The following is a 23,027-nucleotide window of genomic DNA, read 5'->3' as shown; positions in this document are numbered from 1 at the left end:
CACTAGAACCGGTTGTTAAATTTAGAAGCCCTTTTAGAACCGGTTGTCCCTCGCGGAACAACCGGTTCTAAAAGGGCTTCTAAATTTAACCGGCCAAAAGTGGCGCCTTAGGCGCCGACTCCATGGGTGCTCCAGGGCTGGAGAACCCAAGGGGAAAATTTGGCGGGTGCAAAGCACCCACCAGCAGCGCCCCAGCTCAGCTCAGCTCACCTCCGCCTCCTCCCCTGAATGTGCCGCCCCACTTTGCTTCTCCGCGCCCCCTCTACCCCCAGCTTTCCGTGAATCAGCTGTTCGCGTGGGAAGCTGGGGCGGGCTGAGAAGCAGGCAGCGGCTTCGCACTCAGGCCCAGGGAGGTGGAGGTGAGCTGGGGCGAGGGGGGGTACGAGGAGGGCTGCCCGCGCCACAGCAGGTAACCCCGGGGGGGGGGGTGCAGGGGAACCGCTCCCCACCCCAGCTCACTTCCGCCACCCTCGGCCTGAGTGTGAAGCCGCCGCCTGCTTCTCATCCCTCCCAGGCTTCCTGCCAAACAGCTGATTCATGGGAAGAGGGGGGCATGTTCAGGGGCAGAGGCGGAGCGGAGGTGAGCTAGGGCCGGGGGTGGGGCAGGGAGCTGCCAGTGGGTACTCTGCACCCACCAAATTTTCCCCGTGGGTGCTCCAGGGAGTGGTGCCTAAGGCGCCACTTTTGATGTGATCAGTGGGGAGAGCGGCCACTCCCCCTGCTCCCCCCCCAGCTATGCTCCCCCACCCCTAGGAGCCAGAGGGACCTGCCGGATGCTTCCTGGGAGCTGCCCCAGGTAAGCACCGCTGGGACTCCCCACCTTGTCCCCTGGCAGGTCCCTCTGGCTCTTAGGGGTGGGGTGGGCACCCACTATGGTGGCCCACGAGACCCTCCTTCCCGGTTCTGGGGGCAGTCAGGGGAGGGGGATGGATGGGGCAGGGATCCTGGAAGGGGGGGCAACAAGGAACATGGGGGGTTGGATGGGGCAGGAGTCCCAGGGGGTGGGGGTGGGCAACGACCCTCTTGTGGGGTGAGGAGGGAACCAGTTGTTAAGATTTTGGCAGCTCATCACTAGTTATCCCAATGTGGTGATCAGGGCACAAACATACTCTGTTTACTGTAATCTCTATATTTGCATCATATAAATCCATAAAGTGGAGCAATGCTCAGAACTGTTATATGCTATTTGAAAGCACCTAAAGGGTCTTATTAGAAACTGTAAAACCACTTCTCCATGTCCAAAGAGTGAAAATATTCAGAAGTTTGCTTTTTTGTCAGATTTCTACTCTTTTTTTTTTTCCCTCCCCCTTCCGATGAGACATCTCACTATACTGATATTTACAGCCCAGACTCCCAGAAGGGTTGATTTCTTTCCTTCCTTGTTACTTATAGGTTTTCTGCTCCTGAAGAACAATATAAAACAGCTGACCCTGTCCAGAATAATAGCATTAAGGTTACACAAGGAAGACAGTTGTATTAAATTGTGTGTTAGTCTGGATCTGTGTGAAGCTCCTTCTGAATTCTTGTGGAATCAGAAAATGTGATTTATTTGTTTTTAAGAATTATAAACAAATGATGGGTTTGGTACTTGGTTAACTTCCAACTTACTGAATATAAAAGTGTTAGCATTTTAATACCAATGTTAGAAAAAGGGAAAACTGGAGCACTACATGCCTTAAAAACACGTTTTAAAATTAGCATTGTCTTGATGTATTAAATTCAGTGACCATATGTTAGAAGACTTTAAGAACTGTTAATTCTGTTTGTTTGAGGAGAATGGGAAATTCATTCACTTTGGGAACAGAGGCCTGAGTGACCTCCTGGGTTATCAAATCCAGTTCTGGCTATCACAGGCCTTTCAGGTCAAAGTTTGACTAGTGTTCAGAGTCCTTCCTCCACCAACTGCTGCCTGTGAACCAAACGCACAGGCCACATCTATCCAGTGTGATTCCCCTGCTCATGTCCATGTAGTTGCACTTGCTGTCAGTGAGCTAGTATGAAGGTAAATAGCCACGGTAGTGTGGGTGGCAGCAGCGGGGGCACGGCTGACTCATGCCAAGTACAACCCTGTCTGAAACCAGTGAGTATGTACTCAGCATGGCTCAGCCATATACCTCTGTGGCCACTAGCCATGCCACTGCGGCTACGCTGCTATTTATAATCTCAGTGAGAGCTAGCCTGAACGTGTGGGCACGAGCAGGGGAATCTCACCCCTAGCTTGTAGTATAGACAAAGCTGTAGACAAGACTGAGGGATGGTACCTGCCAAATACAATGGGCTGGTGTTAGCCGGCACAATCAGTTGGAGTCAAAGGAGTTGTGCCTGCTTACCCCAGGCTGGCATTTGTCCCAGCAAGTTCCGTATCCCAAAGGGGTCGGGGGCGGGAATCAACCACACAGAGCCTTTTTTTGGCCTGTTGCTCCCATTGACAGCGTACAAGATGGGAGAAAGGACACCAGTACCACTATAGTCAAGGTGAGCTGAGGAGCCAGTGAATAGTGATACCAGTCAGTGAGGAGGGCACCCACAGCAATTACCCAGTGTGACTATGCTAAGAGAAAACTGAACGTAATTGTTGCTAGACTAACAAATCTAGTTTACATTTTTTCCCCTTAGTCAGGAAGGAGCCCCGCTATTTTTCTATGTGGATTCCATGTACACAGCCTCTCTTTGTGCATGATTTTAATTGTGCAAAAAGAAAAGGAGTACTTGTGGCACCTTAGAGACTAACCAATTTATTTGAGCATGAGCTATGTGACGAAGTGGGACTGTTCTTAATGTTTTCTCTGAATAGTGTGGGGGTGCCTCAGTTTCCCCTATGAGTTCTTAAGTATCTAGGTGGTGGGGTAAGGTTGTATGATCATTGCAGAGCCCTAGAGGGCAGGTGTATGCAGGGGTCTGGACACAGAGAATGGCCAACACCCTGTTTCCCGGCAACTGATGGCCTGGCCCTTCCCCCCTGTGAGGTGAGAGCTAAAGGGTTGGAGAACAAAGGAATCAGGTGATCTCCTGGCCCGGGAAAGGGGAAATCCCAGAGGAGGAGGGGCTGGAGGGCGTTTCAGTTTGGGGCTGGCTGGGACATGGAGTGAAGTGCAGACATGGTTGTCTGGCTCACTGCCCCCCAAAATGGACCCAGCTGAGGGGTCCTGTTCTCTGCACCTGCAAGCTCTGTTTTAGACCATGTTCCTGTCGTCTAAATAAACCTCTGTTTTACTGGCTGGCTGAGAGTCACGTCTGACTGCGGAGTTGGGGTGCAGGACCTTCTGACTTCCCAAGCCCCAAGACCCCGCCTGGCGGACTCGCTGGTGGAAGCACATGGAGGGGCAGAGGATGCTGAATGCTCCGAGGTCAGACCCAGGAAGGTGGAAGCTGTGTGAGCTTTGTGTCCTGAAGACAGGCTGCTCACAGAAAGGAGACTTGCCCAGAGTCCTGACTGGCTTTATGGGGAGCAGTTCCAGAGCATCGCCCGGGGACTCCGTGACAACTGGTGAGAGCGGTGGGATGTACTGCACCCCGTGGATGGCGCTTTCTGCAGTAAGTGACTGGGGAGCAGTAAAACGAAGGGGAATTGACGAGGACCAGGCATGCTGAAGGCTCAGAGAGGAGCAGTTTCGGGGGGCGGTTAACCCCTGGGAGTGTGTGACCAGCGAGAAGGACTGTGCAGTAATGGGGTCCCCCTGGGGACTGCAGTGAGCAGTCTCAGGGGCAGAGGAGCCTACAGCTTGGCCCTGGGAGAGAGAAGGACTTTTGCAGTAACTGGGTTCCCCTGGGGATTGCAGTGAGCAGTCCCAGGAGTGGAGGAGTCTGCAGCTCGACCCTGGTAAAGAGGTGGTGACCTCAAGAAGGGCTGGCACACTAGGGGTTCTCCCTGGAAACCATGGGGAGCTAAGAGCACAGAGGCCTGTGAGTCCACAACAAGTTGGAAACAGTGGAGTGATGGCCTATCACCATCTCCTTAAGAAGGACACTGTAACTCTGTGCAGAAAGAGAGGATTGAACATTGGAAAATTCACCAAAGCACAGTTAATCGTGCAGCTGGAGGAGGATGACCGCTCTAAGGAACAGATTCCTGACCCAAATGGGGCTATAGCAGGATCTGGGAGCAGCTGGAGTAGTAGCCAGGCATCCCCAAGACTCCTGTCCCCGACCAGACGAGGGTCTTCATGATCGGGTTCCCCCTTAGGGGATCGGAGATGGATGGGATTGGAGCTGAATCCAAGAGAGCAAGAGGACTCACGAAAGCTTATGCTCAAATAAATTGGTTAGTCTCTAAGGTGCCACAAGTACTCCTTTTCTTTTTGCGAATACAGACTAACACGGCTGTTACTCTGAAACCTTTAATTGTGCAGAAATTTAAGTGTTCATCTTCTCCTTCTCCAGTGTGCTTCTGAGAGAGTCAATGCTCTAGTGACTTCCCCAGGCTGTGCTCCCATTTATAAAGATTAAGTCATCCAGCGATTTAGGTGGCCAGTGAGAGATGGACCAATGAATTTTAAATATCAGATGCATGAAAGATGTTGCATTGCAAATGGCTAATGAAAATCCATAGACTGAAATAGTTTAATAAAAATGACTGACCATAACAAACTGATCGTGATTTTTCGAAGTTAAGGAAAAAGATCCAAATCTGCTGCCCACAATGGTCAATTCAACTAGCTTCAGTAATATGATTTGCACCTTATGGAATAATGCCATATTGGCTTTTATCTTTGGGGAGTTCCTCTTACAGGTACCTGACTCTCTCAGCTACCACAAGGGGCGTGTCCATTTCTGAAGGCCCCAGCAATGTTTAACAAAGTTCCTGCCTCCACACGGGTTGGCTGAAGATAATACTGGAGAAGACACATTGTCTAACTGCTGCTGATGGACCATGCTTAGGGCTAAGTTGTGAGCTAATCACAGCTACATACTCGTGCATAAAGGGGACATACGGTGCACTTCTCTGTGCAGGCTACTCAGATGGTGGGCCCCATTCCCCTTCCTCTGCACCTGGGTGGCACAGAGTGGGAGGAGCCTTGATTCCAGACCCCCAGTGCACCAGCCAGGGCAGTAAAGCTAGTACATGAGGAAAAAATAAGCTTTGCCAAGAAAAGCGCTGGCACAAATTACTTCCCTCGGGGAGCAAGAGGGAGGTGGAGTCCCTCCTTTATCCCTGGGATAACACAATCACATGCTGCCCCTTGCTTTGGGCCCACTGCAAGATGCCAATGTTTCTGTCTACGGTTTCTGTTTCCCATTTCGGGCAAGTCCTTATGGCATTGATTCTGGCTGGCTTGAAAGGACTTGCTGCAGTGACAGTGGCTCTGTATTAACAGTCCATTGTCTTAAACTGTTTCAGAATAAAATATCAAACTTTTAAGGACCTCTCAGCTGCTGGAAAGGCTGACTTAGATACTCTGTCACTGCAGAGGTACCTATAAGTCAGTCTGAACTCATATTGCCCCAAACTTTCTCCCTTGCATTCAATGTCAGCCTTGATAGTCATTGTACTGTAGATGTGCACAACTAATTGGATCAATTTGGTAGAAGAAGAATACAAGTAGTTTGATGCATGATGCTGTTAAATAGTAACTTTTTCTGATTTCCCATTCTGACTGTAAGCTGATTTTCCTCGTGCTGTCCCTTTAACCCTGCAGGGCTCAGTTGTGAGCTGCCTTATATGCCTGTGCATGCCCTTTTACAGTCTGTGTCTGAGGGGGAACAGCAGCCTGGAGAGAGGGAGGCACTACTCTCCTTTCCATTAGGATGGGTAGGGAGTGGGCAGGCAGGGGCACTGAGTGGAGTCAGGACTCTACCTTCCCTTCCCTGTCCCATCATGCATCTGAGCTGGTGTGGAGTAGTGTTAGCCCTGGCTGGTATTTGACCAGCAGCCTGGCTGGTTTTTTTTAAATGGATTTGCCGGTTGCCAGAAAAATTAAATCTGCTGGGTTCTTTTTACATGGGTCTGAAGATTTGCATTATCACAATACACTGGGATAGCTAACGTTATAAGTTTGTGTCCAGCTAAAGATGCTGTAGTGTTCCCACTTCTGCTGGTTTAAGTAATCTTATCTATATGTGTTATCTCTCTAGATTCGATAAGTGTCTGTGGAGGGAGGAGGGGTTGTGGAGTTGATAGAAGATTAGGATTGGAAGAGACCTCAAGAGATCTAGTCCAAACCCCGGCTTGAAGCAGGACCAACCCCAACTAAATCATCCCAGCCAGGGCTTTGTCAAGCTGGGCCTTAAAAACCTCTAAGGATGGAGATTCGACCACCTCCCTGGGTAACCCATTGCAGTGCTTCACCTCCCTCCTAGTGAAACAGTTTTTCTTAACTCGTTGCTTTGGGGTTGGGGTTGTGGTGGGCTTGTCTTGTGTGGGGAGTGGGTTCTGGGATTCTTGTTTTGCATTTCAAAGGTGATAGCCCTAGTGTGGAGGGGAAGCTGATCTGCATTAGATAGAGAACAGATGGATGTGGTGTAAGTTGTGAATGTCTAGAGCAGCTGAGCTGGCAGAGAAAAGGCCTGAAAAACCCAGTGGCCGGAGGGCCCTGCTGTGGTGAGTCCAGGGAGGGAGGATGAGACCCTAAGGAACACCGAAGCTAATGCTAGGCCCACAGTAACACCAGTTTGGTTCCTTTAATGATTAAGCTACCTTACTCCACGTAGGGGCAACCAAGAAAAAAGGGTGGTGCAGGGGCACTGGAACAATGTATGGGGGGTGGGGGGGTTTGAGAGCTATTGAACCAAACTGTAAACCCTGCATATGATGGAAACCACTTTAAGCCAGGGGGTGCTGCAGCATCCCAAGTTCCAGCACCTATGGGGTGGGGTGGGGGCACAATAAACAGTCTGGTAAAAACAGCAGAGATGGCTACCTCGGACCCGACCTATTTCCTGCACCAGGAGGGATGGCCGCTCTGGGTAAGCAGATTCCATAGTTCCATCAAGTGTTGGGGTTAGATCAGCAATCGGAGAAGAAACAAGTTAATACCCTGCTCTGTAAAACTGGAGCTGAAGCAGAGACATTCTCTTTTCCAGAAGCCTTGTAGCTGCTTAGATGAAACAGTTCAAGACTGTTAAGAAGAATGAGATAAGCATTTCATGCCATGCCACAGTGTGGTTTTTCTTTTTTTTTTTGTGGGCACAATTTCACTTACACAAGCAAGAGAAGGGTGAGTCAGTGAATGATTTTATAACAATCCTCTACAACCTAATCCAACACTGTGGCTAGTGGGAGGTAAGTTCTTCAGTCATCACAGACAACCTTGTTGTAGGCTGAGGGACAGCCAAATGTCAGAAGGAACCCAAACTAATCCTAATGTCACACTAGAGATAGCCAAAAACATAGTCTTTCAAAGTCAGTACATAAAGAAGCAACAGACTCTGATCAGAAATAACTTTGAGGAGGAGTCCACTTTAGAAGCCATAGATACAGGGAGGAAAATACCTCAGGATGCCCAGAAACAATACCCACCTTGACCAGAATAAGCACAAAGGGATCCAGAGAGGGCTATGCTAACATGGAGTAAAGAAAAGAAATACAAGAACATGAAAGAATGCCAGGGGTGTGGCAGACCACTTCACAGAAGATGGCTTTCTCCTGCAAGGGATACCACATGCATGATGTCTTCTTTTTAGACATTTCCTGCAACAGTTTGCTGATCTAAATGTATGGTACCAGCTATCTTTCAAGAAGACCCAAAGACTGCTGGGGTGTATACCTTGAAGCCATAGGAGATACTAAAAAGAACCACTGTGGATCCCACGATGACCACAGGAAAACATAAAATGGACTTCAGAATAGACACAGCTGCTGCTGACTGATTCCATAAGTTACTTTAGAGGAGGATGAAAGCACCAACATTTCAAGAGCCAAAAAAGATATTGAAAGGACCAGGACAGTCTCCATTAAACATTTGGCCACTCAGACTACATCTGAAGAGGTCTATGTTGTAGATGGCCTATGCACGGTTTTACCTTCCCGCACAGCAATCATAACCAGGCCTAAGGCTATAAAGATAGAACCAGTCACCACGGACCTAGAGCCAGAAATCAGGAAGAAATTTCCTAAATTATTCCAAGGAGTAGGGAAACTAGAGGGGGAATAACACATTAAGCTTATACCAAATGCAAAGCCTTTGTTCTGTTGTTGCCTAGGAGAGTCTCTGTTCCTTTTTGCCCAGGGTGAAGGCATAGCTCAGCCACATGGAGCTGGTGGGTGCCATTTCCAGAATAGGCACCCCTGCCAAATGGTGTACAGGCATGATGATCCCATAACCAAATGACAAGGTTCAGATCTGTGTAGACCTTACCAGGCTTAATGAGAATGTCTATCGAGAGTGACTTGTACTCTCATGCATTGAAAACACCCTTGGACAACTTAGTAAAGTAAAAGTCTTCTCCATATTGGATGCCCAGTCTGGTTTCTGGCAGATACCAGTTGCTGCAGAATCTATACTAGTAACAATTTTCGTCACACCTTTTGAAAGGTTTTGTTTCAATAGGCTACCATTTGGCATATCATCTGCTCCTGAACACCGAGGAAAATATCACAACTCCTCGAGGGTCTGCCTGGAGGGATTCTCTGACAAATGAATTATATCTATGAATCAACCCAAACCCAACATGACTAGTGTCTCTTTGTAGTCCTGGAAAGACCGGAGAAAGCACTTAATGACAAATGCAAAGTCTCAAAAGACAGAGTTAAGTTGCTAGACCAGATCATTGGTGGAGCAGGGGTCAGTCCAGATCCAGAGAGAGTGCAAGTGATTACCCAGATGAAGGTGCCTCAGAGTGTCAGTGTATTCTGTAGATTCATGGGCATGGTGACACACCTGGGAAAATTCTTACATCATCACCTGGCAGAGCAGTCAATGCCATTATGAGATTTCCTGAGGCCACACATTTCCTGGTATTGGGGAACGAAACAGAGTCTGACATTCAGAGATAAAGCAAGATCTGAGCACTCCACCAGTTCGGGCCTTTATATAACCAAATACAACCACCACAGGTTTTGCTTGTGCTTCATTCTGTGGGATAGTGGCAGTCCTCCTTCAGGAACAATCACTTTCCCTGTGGCGTCCAATAGCGTATTCCTCACAAGCACTCACCTGTACAGAGCAGCACTATGCAGACATAGCAAAAGAAGTCCTGGCCATTACATGGACTTGGTGAACATTTTAGACACCTTCTAGTGGGCATAAAATTTCATGTGGAAATTGACTACAAACTACTAGTTACTCTTCTAGGTTCAAACAAACTAGATAAGTTACCATGTGGGATGCAGCATTTTCAAATGAGGCTCATGAGGTTTCAGTTCTAGACTGCTCATATACTTTAGAAGAATATCATAGCTGATACTTTCCAGGCACTGGTCCCAGACACACCACAGCAAGAGTGTAAACAGAAAGAGCTGTTCATAGAAGATTCTGTCGATACAGTCCTTACTACTTTGTCAGTCAAAGAAAGATGCCTGCAAGAACTGAAAAAGATGCAAGAGGCAGATGAATTACATAGCCACGTCCATGATTAACTGCAAAGAAGGCTGGACAAAAAGACACAGTCAGAAATCTCTGTGAAACCATATTTGGTAGTTTCTGGAGATCTTACCATAAACCAAAGTCTGTTAGCGGGGTCCAGATGGGTTATCCCTACATCCATGCAATAGGAAATCCTTGACAGACTTCATGAGGGACACCAAGGCATTACAAAGTGCTGGGAAATAGCTAAACAGTCTGTTTGGTAGTCTGGGCTGAGCAAACCACTACAAAAGAGAGTTGAGAAATGTGATGATGTGATCCTGTGGAACAAACCCACAGGAAATGTTGCTACCATCTGCTCTACAAGACAGACAATGGCAGCAAGTTGGGAACTGATCTTTTCTGTCTGGTTAATACAACTTATCTTTTGATTGAATATCTCTTTATTCCTTGAAGTTTGCCTGGTTGTTCATCCAGTGCAGTTGTGGAAATTAACCCCATCTTTTCCCATTTTGGGATTTCATAGCACATAATCTCTGACCAGTGGTCCACGCTTTTCCTCTGAAAACTTTGAGGTTTCCAAATACCTGTGGTTTCACTCATGTCGTATCCAGCCCACAGTTCTCTCAAAGCAACAATAGAACAACTTCTTTCTAATTCCTCAGATCTTCACCTTGTCCTGTTGCTAGGGGCGTTGACCAGTATGCAAATGGATTCAGCCTTGCAGAACCGTTGATGGGGAAGAAGTTGAGATCCATTATCCCAACCATCCATTCCTAACTAGACCCTTGTTGGCCTGACTTTCCAAGACTACAGAAGAAGGAAGGTTAATATAGAGCCTGTTGGAAGAAGGACTCAAACAGGTGCCATAGTCAAATCCTTGAGAAAACTGAATCCAGGAGATTGCATTTGGTGAGAAATTCTCAGGAAAAGGAGACAGTGTAGGAATGTTCCAGGGCTCCTTGAGTCTGCTTTGTTAGGATGCCAGGGGAAATCATCTGTCAGAATAGGAGACATCTTGTTCTGGAGGTTCACCTGATGATGCAACACCCTGACCTCTACCCCACAACTGAACCTATGAATAACACCCTGCCTGTCCACATAGAACTGCGAGCAGTTTCTCCAGCTCCTTTTCCCTGCAAGGAGATATCCAGCAAGAGAAACACTGCCTCCTGCATTCCTGAAGAATTACATAAAATCTTGAGGATTCAAGAAAGTCAGAGGACTAGTGGTCAAATCTCATAAAAGGGCATAATAAATCCCTGATGCAAGGCTGAAGGTTCAGGCAGCCTACCCTGCTCTTCATATGGCTGTTGGTTCTTGTTATTTCATTCTTGTTGTATGCTTTAATGAAAAGTTTGGATACCAACCTTCCCTTTTCAGAAAGGAGGATGTGGTGTTAATCATGAATCTTTAGAGTGGCCACTAGAGGGCATAGAGCAAGCAGGTAAGAGCCTGAACAGAAAATAATCATTCTTGCACTCACTTCAGCCCTGATATACTGGCAGTCTGTAATCTCTACCGTGGAGATTACTTCCCCCCTGTGACGGGGTCAAGACTCATCACTGCGGTTGCTTCCCGCTGGTTGCTCTGGGAATTAGCTCTGTCTAGTCATGGAGCACCTTTTGCACATGGTGCCTTGCCATTCGTCTGCTCTGCTACTTTGGGGACCCACGTTGCTCCCTGCTCGGCGGTGTCCTCTTCAGGACACCGCCCTCCAGCAGTGCCCACTGCTCTGGTCTCACCCCCTTCTGGGGGTTTGGTGTTATCAGCAATCTTCGATCTACACCAGCTCTAGTGGCCAACTGCAGCCTCAAAGTCTAGCCCCTTTGTCGCAGGGGCCAGCCACAGCCTGTATCAGGCCACGTTCCTTCTCAGCCAGGTGTAGTACAAGGGGTAAAGGGGGGACCGAGGCTTACCCGCTACTCTGGGTCCCGACCCAGGGACCCTCTAGCGGCAGCCTCTCAGCCCTCCTTCTCTCCCCTTTGGCCCTGTGCACCTGCTTAGCCCTTTGTAGCAAGGCCTGCAGCCTGGGATTTTCCTTGACCAGAGCTCCCCAGCTCCTTCTGCCCTTCCCCAGCACCACTCAGGAGCCAGTCCTCCTCCCTTGCCAGTCAGGGAGAGACTACCCTGCTCCCTAGCTGGGCAGCCTTTATATAGGACCTTGCCCGGTCCTGATTGGCTGCCCCTTCCCCCGCCCTGATTTGCTCTCCCCAGGCCTTCATTGATTGGCTTCTGGTTCGCGCAGCCTTTCTGGCCTGGTTCAGCACTTTTCTCAGGAGGCGGGGTTCGGCCACACCCCCACTACTCCAAGAGGAAGGTGGGTGCAAGAGACTGAGTGACTCTAAAACATACCTACTTCAGTATAACTACATTGCTCATGGGTGTTAAAAATCCATGTGTGTGGATGTGGGTCTGGGCTGCTCCCGGGGCAGTGTAATTATACACTGCCCATTACTTAAGTCTTCCGGTAAGACCAAATCTACTTCATGGATATTAGCTCACATCAGAGGCTTGCTATAATTTTGTGCCACTCAAAATACTTCATGGCCCGGAGGCTGTATTTAACACAGATGGCTCTTATCGCTGTGTATATATATATAAGTACCTTAGTTGAATGCACTCTTGGCTAATCTTTAACCAAGCACATTTTAGTGAAGAACTGATATTTCATTATAACAGGAAGCTTTCAGTACCAAAAGGTTAAGTGGTTCATTTAAATATTGCCCATGTATCTTTGCCATGTAAATTTTTTTTTTTAAATTTGCCCCTCTTGTGGCCAAATCTCACAGGCAGTGGATAAAAATAATGGTAGGTTACAGGAGTCTGCTGCCATGACATCATTTTACTGGCATTCAGCATGTAGAAATTTTTTTAACATTTTCTCTGTAAACTTTTATCAGCATGGATCCTCATTCAGCCTAATAATAACCTGGTAATAGGTCATCCTACGATGGGAATTATCGATTGGCTAGATCTGAAGCATTTGCTTTTAGAAGCCCTAAGGGATTAGGGGGAAAGCATTCATGATATTCAGATAGCATCAAAAGCAGCAGCTATAGCTAATGGAGATAGAAGAGGGTCAAATTCTCTGCATCCATTTACCCCAACAGAGAGCTTGGCTCCGAAGCCACTGGGAGGGGAAAGAGAGTAATCAACCTGCTGAATGCCAGTTAAATGATGTAAGCAGACTCCCATAACCTGCCGTTATTTTTACCCACTGCCTCTCAGCCTTGGTCACAACAATGGCAAATTAATGTTTCTTAGTTTACTCTAAACTTTGAGATCCTTGGATAAGGGTGCTATAAACAAATTATTATAATTTATTATTCAGTTTCCCCTATTCTCCTGTTCTGCTTATTGGGAGGGGGGAAAATGCACCAGACATATTGACTGTGTACTGTTCTGTTTTGATGCTTTGCCAAATGGGGAGCTATTTCATGAACTTGCCTTCCAAGTCTTGCAATATTAGTCTGTTTTGTTTTCATATACTAAAGGAGTAACAGTCTCCACAATAACTACTGTGGGGTTGTCCCTCCAGTGATGTGCATAGTAAATGATTTGTTCCGTCTGTCAGTGTTTTAGCAATATCAGTATTGATTGTTTAACGGAGTACCAGGCCTACTTAGTCCTTTCATCTTTTAAATGGGGTTCTGATACTTTTCCGTTGTATTTTCCATGTGTAATCCTTTATGCTAGTGACTAATTATGATCCCCTTATAAGTTTATACCTCTGGAAAACAGATGTTACTTATCAGAGCGATGCAATTCCAAGAGAAATGTGGCTTTGATTTAGAGGTAGAGGTGTGAGGGTTGATGGGCAGTTGGAGGGGAAAGGGTTCAAATCGAATTCTTTGGATTATGTTGGATTTCTATTTAAAAGGCTGTATTTGTCTGTAAGAAAATTGTGGACTGGTTTCCGTCCCTTATCATTAATCCTAAAATGTTAATAAATTCAAGTATTTTTTCCTGTTTAAGTAAAAAAACCTTTTTGTTTAATAGGTAAGGTAGAGTGGGGGCTTCTTTAATTTCTTTCCATTTCTTATTTACACCAGTTTAGAATCTTAAGCATTGATAGAGTGGCCTATGGGAGTTGGTCCGAGCATAACTGAATCTATATTCGGGTAAGAGGATCTCATTTCTCCTTCCCCTCTGAGTTGGAGCCACTGGCATACCTTGAAGCTCTCTGAGACAGTGACTGTGGCTTATTATATGTTTACACAGTAGGGCCCAACCTCACTGTGCCTGTGGGTGCTATTGCAATATAAATGTTTAATAATACAAATCCCTATTTATTTTTTCCAGAGTGCCTCACTACAATTTTGAAGTAGGGGAGGAGTATCCAATCCATTCTTTCCTTAGAAACGTGCCTACTTTTTTTTCATTTACACCACTGTAAATCAGGAATGACTCCACTGCAGATAAGGGAGTTACACCAAAAAATGAAGGCAGAACTGGGCCCTGAATCTTTAAAGAATTTCTCAGAAGAACATCCTTCAGAGAGTGTCATGAGGAGAAGAACACTTTTTGTCTTTTATTGTTGGAATGAGTTGAGTTGGACTCTGTGCTGCAGGAATAAACACCAACTGCTCCTGTTTGAAAGACCCTTTTTTCTCTCTCTCATTTTAGAAATTCAGATCCTTACATTCCTTGGAATACAATCTCCGTGTCCTAGTTAATGTCACTTGTATATGGGCTGCGTCCAGCTAGATCTTGAGTACACTTGCCCATATCCAGCCAAGCACTTAAGCATGTGCCCATGAAGCATGTGCTTAAGTCCCATTGACTTCATGTGCTTAAGTGCTTTGCTGGGGCAGAGTGCTCAGCATCTTGCAGGATCCTGTTCCTGGACAGGGATCAGGACCTCCATATTATGAGCTTGTGCAGCGGAAGGATATATAAACATTTGAGAAATATTCTGGCATTTGTTGAATAAAATATTCAGATTTTATTACATAAGATTTAGCTTCAGCATCACACCAACTAATCTTGCTCTCTGTTGGAGCTTGTCCTCTGTTTCCTTTCATGTGTCACTTCTGCCTGTTCAATCAGCAGAATCCGGCTTTGTGTGCTGGGTCAGTCTGAGTTTAGTGGACCTCCAAAGTGCATCTTTCAGCAAACCTCTTCAGGATGTCGCTAAGGATCAGGCAACTAAGTAAAGTGCTTGAGACCAGAAATGCAGTCAACGATTAGGCTTGGAAAAATACAAGGAGAGCACAAATTGAGATCAAACAGCATGTACAGAAACAGGAACTAAATGAACTGGGAACAATTTACAAGTGATATTTATTAGGAGTGTGCATTTCCTGCAAGTAAACACAGCATCCTCAAGAGGGAAAGAGCTGCATCTAATAGAGATTTTGCAAGCTCCAACTACAGGAAGAAGTGGTGGATGAGTGCACAGTTGTTGATGCATCTTCTCTGCTCAGTGGTTTAACATCAAGTGGAGAACTTATAAAGCAGTCCGTGTGTAACTGCAGTGTGTGAAAAGTTAAAATCTGCGGTCTTTGGACTGCTCGTCTGTTGAAACCAAAGGCATCAGAAATAAATTAACCAACTATCCAGGCACAGTTCTTGGATATATGAACAAGAGCTGTATCCTGTGATGCATTTCAGTGCACAGCTGTGCAGATTTCTTGGATAGAGGCCCAGGACCAGGCAATTTGTAATAACGGATCACTGGCGGCTATTTCCTCAGAAGGTTGTCCCTCAGAGGCACAACAGTGCACATGTCATGAGCAGCAGCTGTCGTGGCGTGCAGGCAATGATATGTGAGTCTACCCTCCTGTGATCGTTACTCCATATGCCGTGTGGATGCAGACAATTGAAAAGCAAAGCATGAAGCAGGTTTTGGATTGGTTTGATTTTGGTGTCTGAAGTTAGTTTTATCAAGGAAAATGCTAAGTGCAAAATTGGTTGGAGAGTTGTTAACGTTTTGGCTATCTCATAATCTGACCCTCTCCACCACCACCACCACCCTTCCCCCTCCGACCCCCCTCCCCACAGCTAATTGTGAAGTGTTGAGATTCTAAGATGTTGAAGGGCACAGTGCTGTGAACACTCAATGTAATGCTGTTTATGGCATTCTATTATAATGCAAAACTGGAGATGTGGTAGATATCTAGTTTACAAGCTGTTTACACTCTAAATTGAGAAGCCATGTTATCATCTGCACATATGCTTTTGTCTTACATCTTCTAAGGCAAATACAGTATATTGTTTTTTGGCAATATCCATAAAGTATTACCAAAGCCAAGAAGTTTGCATGTGATGCATTGTCATTTCTCTCAGCTAGTCAAGCTGATGTTCTGGTTGGGCTTGGAAAGCAATTAGGAACAGATACACAGCAATGGCATTTCAAGGTCCAATCAGACCCTGCATAATTATGTATACTTGAATTGTTAGTTAGCTGTATGTTCTGGAATCATAAAACTGATCCAAATAAATTCAGCAAGCCCTAAGCCACAGTTAAATAAGCTTGTTTCTTAAACTGCCTATTCCAAAGAGTAAAGACCTCTGTTCTCTCATAGAGGGTAGGAAAACTCTGACTCCATGAAACCATGGGGGTTCTTTTTTACAAGAAGGCAACTGAAGAAGGCTCATTGCTTAGTAGAACTGCCATATGCAGTTAGGTTGGCAAGAAGCACGTTGTCCAAACATTTTTTTTTCAATGTCTTGCATGCATTTCAGTCTTCATAGGTGGTCTGTCTAACGGTCATCTAGTGTAATCCACTTGTAAATAAGGTGCCATTTTTATTCTTGCTGTAAATATAGTGAAACTTGCTCTAAGGAACCACCTCAGTAGGTATTTTAAGCAACTACTTTAAAGTACCCTGAAGGTTTCCAGTTCCATCTTCTCCAGCCTTTAGTTAAACCATCCGTGTTAGGCAACTGTTTTTGCTGGTCCCTGGAGGTTGCTTACGGTAGTTTCAACTTCATTGCCTTCACTCCCCTGAAATCAAACCATCTTTTTGTTGTTTAGCTTCCCACCATCCTCACAGTGGCTTAGCATATGTGGATGATTCATTTATTCTTTGCATTGCATTGCTTGATTACTTTTTTCTGCCTCTATAACCTTGTTTTCATTTTCACAAAAACTTATTTAGACTCTAAGATTGTGGTGAATCCTCTATAACCTTTCTGTTTGTTGGAGATCTAGTTATTATTAGATTGTTTGTTTACTTCTAATTCTGAAGTTTAATTATGTTTTTCCTTCTGCCATTGGTACAGGTGCAGCAATTAGATGGCATTAAGCCTGTCTCAAGTTAATTTAAATAGGCTTGTTATTGCCCTTTTTTATATTTTAGGTACTGTAAATAAATCTTTTTTTTTTAAGTGGATTGGATTGAAGTTGATGAATCTTTGGTGTTCTACTGCTTTAGTACTACTGAGAAATTTCTTGCATTGCCAGTATCATGGCTTATTAACCAGTTCAACCCAAACCACCCTCTTCCACTGAGGTTGAAAAAGCCAGAGTTTAAAAAAAGAAAAAAAAGGTAGATGGTGCACATGTACACACATGTGCTCGCTCTCTTTGTTTCACTGTACATTTTGATGTATTCACGTGCATCTTGTAGCTGTTCCCATATAAAGGGAGCTTGCAGAAGTGGTATAATCAACTAAGATAAATGAACCTCAGCAAAGGGGGTGGGGAGAAACAGTTCCAAGATTCCCGGGGCAAAACTGGTTATACGAAGTTGTTTGTGAATGTACTGATCTGGTTTCCTTGGCAACAACTGAGATGAAGGTTGAGAACAGCAGTTGCGTTCAGGGAGCCAGTTCTGTCTATGACAGTAAGGAAGATATCGGTTAATTCCTAGATTTAGCAAATGAGAGCCCTATTTTGAGAGTGTTTGTGTATAGAAGAGCAAGAGAGTAAACTTTCCCCTGTGATTTACAGGAAAAGAGTCTCTTCCACATGTAGACCTCTTCTGTGCAAAAGGAAGTGTCAGCTGCCCCTGCAGCACCATCTCCCTCCATCTTTGGACCTGAAGAGAGCTATCTGAAGATCTCTAGATCCCCATGAGGGGAGAGCATGGACCAGGGCGGGGAACCAGGTAGGCAGGCTTTGTTCAGTCCCTGCGGCAATGAGCTGAGGATCTACAGAGGAGTTAGTGCAGTCTCAGACGACATTAACTCTCAGCTGCTTCCCTCTATGGTATGGTATGTGGGTGCACATCACTTGCAACTGCTTTTAGTGCATCTTTAAATTTCTAGGAGTCTGGCTAGCTGCAAAACTGCTGCCATTTTCTGGTGCAGCACATTGCAGAGGAAACGTGCATCGTGCACTCTCCTGGGGAATCTTATTTTTATTTCTTTTTGTTTCTATTTAGAGCTGTGGAATGGATTCAGTGGGCGTAAGTATAAATTACTATAGAGTACTTACTCCTTAGTGGAGTGAAACCAGACTCTGGGGTAATATTTCAGTCCTGGTCATGTGTGGAACTCTCAGTAATAGAAATTAATTATGCCGCGTGAGTAGAGACCATTCATCTATGTTCTCCCTTGACATTCGGAACACGTAATGTATTTACTTGATTTAGTGCATGAGGACTGAAGCGTAACAAAGTAAATTTATCTGAGACCCCAAATTTCAGTAGGCGGTTCATTCAGTCCTACCTGAAATAACATTTGGTTTAGTAGTTAAATCTTGTTACAATGAATACTTCATTTTATAAAATATATGCCAAAGTATGTTTTCTTTTCAACTCTCCTGTACTTAACTACTGTCAAAAAAGACATGTATTTTGGTCCTGTGTTTGCAAGAGGACTGTTCACTGACCACTGCAACATTAATCCATTAAGGATAGGAAAGGGGAACAAAAGCGTCTACAAATATTTGAGCAGTCAATGACCTTGAGGATGGAAAGGGTGATGCATAATTAGGAGTAGCAGAATGAAATTAAGAAAAGGAAACTCAGACTGGAAAACCAAAAAAAATATTTCTTGGCAGTGAGGTCTATCAGGGAAGAAAAAGTTCCAACAGTTGAGACGTAGAAAATTAGACTGAACAAAGAACAAGAAAATCAACTGTTTGTAAGACTCCTGCACTGGCAGATGATGTGTGTTTTCTGTTTCTAACTTATATTATTGTGGCTGATTGAAGTCAAGTAAGTATGACAATTAATGGCAATGAGCCACATTTAGAGGTAAGTCTAAGTAAGTTTAGAGGGGACATTAACTGATGTAACTTACACCTACTTCCAGTAGCCACTCTCCAATGTCTGAGAAAATCTATGCTGAATATGTAACCCTAAAGAGAGTTGGGAGAAAAGGTCCCTTTAACTGCATATTACTTGCTCAGGCAGCTGTTGTTCCTCTCTGCTCGCCAGTCACCTTCTGCCACCTGCCTCCCTTCTGTGACCTGGGCAGGTCAGTCTCTTGAGAGTCCACCCAGCTCTTAGTGATTGTCAGCTCTTAATGACTTTCAGCTCTTAGGGTATGTCTACACTTACAGAGTTTCTGTGCTGTAAGTTTCACCAGTGATAGGGAACCGGTGAAAGTAAAGCACTGGTTTGTGTACTCACTCAGTTCCTCAGGCATCAGAGAGTGTTTACACTACCAGCATTTCCATCGCGGATGAGAGCAGCGCTGTAGGGAAGCTATCCCACAGTGCAGCTCTCTCAATAGGTCTTGTGGGAAGGTGGGGGTGAGCAGAAGGCATTCTGGGTCCCTGCTCAGTGCCCTGTGCTGCCCCATTACTTCCTTGTTTCTTTCGTGGCATTTTTTAAAAAATTCCCTGCTGTCTGGCTGCTTTCCCTGCCATATCTACAAGCAAAGGGAAAGGGAGTTTCAAACTTCTTGGGGCTTACAGGTGGGAGGGGCAGACATCCATTTACTTGGCATCAGAGCAGCGGAGATGCTGGCCAGAGTGGTCACTTTTGGAACTTTGACCCCCATTGATTCATATCCTTTGGAGGCCAAAAGGTGTTTACGCTGGTAGACTGTGTCTTCACTTTCACAACAGCGCAAAAAGAACAGCAGTAAGAGCTATATGCCTCTCGTGAAGGTGGCTTTCTTTTTGTGGTGAAACTTCTGAGCTTCACTGCAAAAAGTCATTAACAAGTGTAGATGCTCCCGCGGTTTTAGCGCAAAAAAAGGACCTTTTTGCACTTTAAATAAGTGTAGACATAGCCTTAGTGAAGCAAGCTGGGCAGAAATGCTGTCCCACGAGTGTTTTCAGCTCTAGGGAGTACTTAACAAAAGACTCCTAATGGAGCCTATTTAGCTCTGTCTTTGAACAGTGGGGAGGAACAGGTTAAACCAGATTGGGGACCCTTAGGGAGAGGCCACACCTCCTGGCTAGGACACCTGTCTCTACCCCTCTTACATTCACAGGGTTCTGGCATTCGAGCCCCTGGCTTAGCGAGTTCTTTTCAACTGAGGGTGACCCCCTCAATCAGGACCGGCTCAGCACAGTTCTGCTCCCCTTTACTCATACAATAAAGTTAACATTAATAACATTACCCCTCATTCAGTACTACAATGATTTGTAACCCAACACCAGCCAAAGCTGATCACTTTGAGCAACACAGCTTCTGTCTGCTGAATACCTTCGCAGAGTAGATGTGTTCATGTAAATATAGTTTGCTCCTGAAGTCTCTCCCCCTCCACAGATAGCTGTCAGGGGAGAGTTCTTTCAGATCCTGCTTACATTAATATGCAAAACAAAAGTGATCCACACTAAGCAATTAGAGTTCAGGCCTGCAAGAGACCGAGTGCCTCATAGCATCAGACCATGAGAGAATATCTTGAATTCAGTACTTGAGCAAAATGAAAGGGTTGGGAAATGAAAATTTACAATCTATTAGCTGGAGTATCAAGACTCCTTTCATGCAGTGTATGAAATACTGCCACTTCAGCCTTTTTAAAATTTTATTGAATAGTCTTCAGTCAGAATCCTTACTCCCCTAGCCAGGAAGGCCAACTGCCAACAAATCATATGATCAAGCTAGTTCACCTTTGCTACCCTTAGCACTAGGGAAGGGCCCTTAGGAGAGGTGGAGAAGTTTCTTGCAGAGTCCCAGGCAAGTTTACTTTTATCCAGACAATTCACCAACTTTCTTAAAGAGGTGGAGCAGAGAGCAGCCAGACCCCCATTGACTCATACTGTCCAAAAGACAAGGCGGTAAAGTCTGTTCCACAATGTAACAATTTTTTCTTGCATGGGTGGGTTTCCCCCCCCCCCCTTTAGAAAAGACACATTTTAGAGGAAAGAAAGCAGATAGAATCTGCAGCAATAATAGAATCAACTGCTGTCAACTCTGAGGGGTTTTCTTATTGATGAGGGTACAAGCACTTTCAGATTGAGGGCTGGTTTACCGTTCAAAAAACTGTATTGTAATCAAAGCCTGACACAAGTGTTCTGGTATGACCATTACCACAGCAAAAGCAATATGGACAAGATTACTGGTTGAAAAATATAGTTCATGGGCTTTAGGAAATTAAAGCAAAACAAAATCAAAGAACATCATTTTCGTTAAAATTCTGCATAAGAGTTTAGAGTTGAGATTCTGTGCTGAGCTTCAATTAGGTGCTTTAAACCTTTTTTTTTTTTTTTCATCCTGCACTCCTGGAGGCTAGAGCAGCCACAGGCATGGGCTGTGTAAGGACATGACTTCACTGCCCTTGAAGGTGTGATTGTAATGGAGCTAGCACAGGTAACAACAATAGTGAAGCTATGGTGACACAAGCTTATGTTTGGCCTATCAGCCAGAGTACAAGCCCACTGAGGACCCTGGGTATGTGCTTGAATTACCAGTCGGTGCTGAAACCTGTGCCATCACATCTTCTCTACTTTTGTTACCCATACTAGCTAGTTTTAAGCTAGCTTGGGTATGCCTACCTACCACTGCTACAGTCATACCTTCACATGGTGGTGAAGTCATATCCTAAAGTTAGCCTTTCCTGGGCTGTCCTATGGGCTACAGTGCTGGCTGAAAGCTCTGAAGTGCTGTATTCTGCATCCCCTGCCCACCTTGCCCCCGCCCCCATCACAACCGCACCATACTCCCTGTACCCAGCCTTGAGAAGAAGTACACAGAAGGCTGCCTGTCTTCCACCATGCCTATGCAGGGGAATCCTTGCAATGCTCCCTGGAAAATGGCTTTTAAAGTCTTTTTGTGGCTCCATCCCATCTATATGACATAAAGGGACCAAAGCAGGGGTGAAGATCTAACCCTAGATTTTCATCACAAAAACAAGCCATTTTCAGTTGTCGAAAATCAAAAGTTGTTTTCTGATTAAATCCACCCAAATAGCAATGAAAACTAATTGTTTTCTTGCAAAAACTTCCATTTTTGTCAAAATAGCCATGATTTTTCATAAAAAATAACTTAATTTGGCCATGGTGGACAACTTTATTTTATTGCTCAGAGACTCTCTCTAGCCATGAAAGACATTCCTAGAACACAGTCTGGTATGGAGAAATAGTTTCATGTTGTTACGGTGTGTCTGCATGTGCTTGGTAGGAGGTATGTGTGTGCATGTGCACACATACCTCTTCATGCTTTTCTTTATTCCCCTTTTTTCCTTCCTTGTGCATCTCTCTTCTCCTCCTTTTTTCTTCTCCTGTGGGGTGAGACTTTCCCCCTTCACGCTTCATTAGTGCCATTTTCCTTCCTTCCACCTTACTCAACTTTTGTACTTTATTTCCTGTACTGACTTGGTGCTCCCACCTTCCATCTTGCTCTGTCAGCCCCCGCCCATGGGTACATGAGGGCGTGGTACAGACATCCATCCTCATGCAGACCTGGGGGCCTCACAAAGGGGATCTTAATAGTATTGAACATTTAAAAAGGATAATTTAAAATATGAAGACCAAGCAAATTATTCATGGCTTTTTTTTAAAAATAACTCCAGTGATTCGTGCATAAATGGCCGTGATAGCAGACTGACATTTTTGCTCTGTCTTTATAAAGCACTAGTAACTCAGACTGAAATGTCAAGTTCTTGGAAACAATATAGATGAGGTGAAATACTGGAAATTCTTGCTGTGGCATTGAAATTAGTCATATTAGACTTTTACAAAAGATGAATTAATGAGCCTATGGTGATGTGTGTGCCTGTGCAGAGTGTTCACGTATTTTGAAACACTGTTAATGGATCCATTTAATATAGTGGACCTCAATGGGGAAGACATTTGAGTCATTTACTTATGGACAGCAAATGCTCTTCCCAGACTGTAGTTACGGGTTTGGAAATTCATTTTTTTTTTCCAGTTATGATACTCAAACAAAAGTTTGTCCGTCATTTGGAAGGTACACACAGGCTTATCTAATATTTAACACTTGTTTATGAGCTAGCACAGCCACCAAAGCAGAGGGAAGGACCCTGAATAAATATTAACAGAATAATTGGAAGGGTGCTGCAGTTAGAAGTAAAGCTACCACTGGAAATCTTTCCAAATCCCAAGGAATCATTTAAACATAGAGTCACAAAGGTACTTCGGTGCCTAGAAAAATCACAGGAACACATTGCGATCACAAATCTTGAGTTAGGCGTCTAAGCTCCCTAGATGGTGAAGGGGCAATTCACAAAAGCCAGCACACCACTGTGAGGGGTATG

The 23,027-nt window shown here is 45.0% G+C and overlaps 1 protein-coding gene across 5 annotated transcripts in view; it reads left to right on the top strand.

Annotated features, from left to right (window-relative positions):
• GPR45 (G protein-coupled receptor 45) overlaps nucleotides 1-23,027 on the top strand; it is a 40,932-nt gene that overhangs the window by 4,456 nt on the left and 13,449 nt on the right. Inside the window, exons 1-2 of one of the 5 annotated variants that reach the window (XM_048857051.2) lie at nucleotides 17,109-17,254; nucleotides 17,362-17,518. The exons of 1 other annotated variant lie outside the window; for it this stretch is intronic. The gene's annotated coding sequence lies outside the window, so the exon portion shown is untranslated. Of the gene's footprint in view, nucleotides 1-17,108; nucleotides 17,519-17,582; nucleotides 17,819-23,027 lie in introns of those variants that run through there. 3 more of the 5 variants (XM_048857041.2, XR_007357526.2, XM_075130301.1) reach the window with 3 other exon arrangements.

Source organism: Caretta caretta, chromosome 1 (genome assembly GCF_965140235.1).
Source record: "Caretta caretta isolate rCarCar2 chromosome 1, rCarCar1.hap1, whole genome shotgun sequence".
In the NCBI taxonomy this organism is placed as follows: Eukaryota; Metazoa; Chordata; order Testudines; family Cheloniidae; genus Caretta; species Caretta caretta.
The sequence above is the reverse complement of the archived record's forward strand: the minus strand, read 5'-3'. Positions and strand labels throughout refer to the sequence as shown.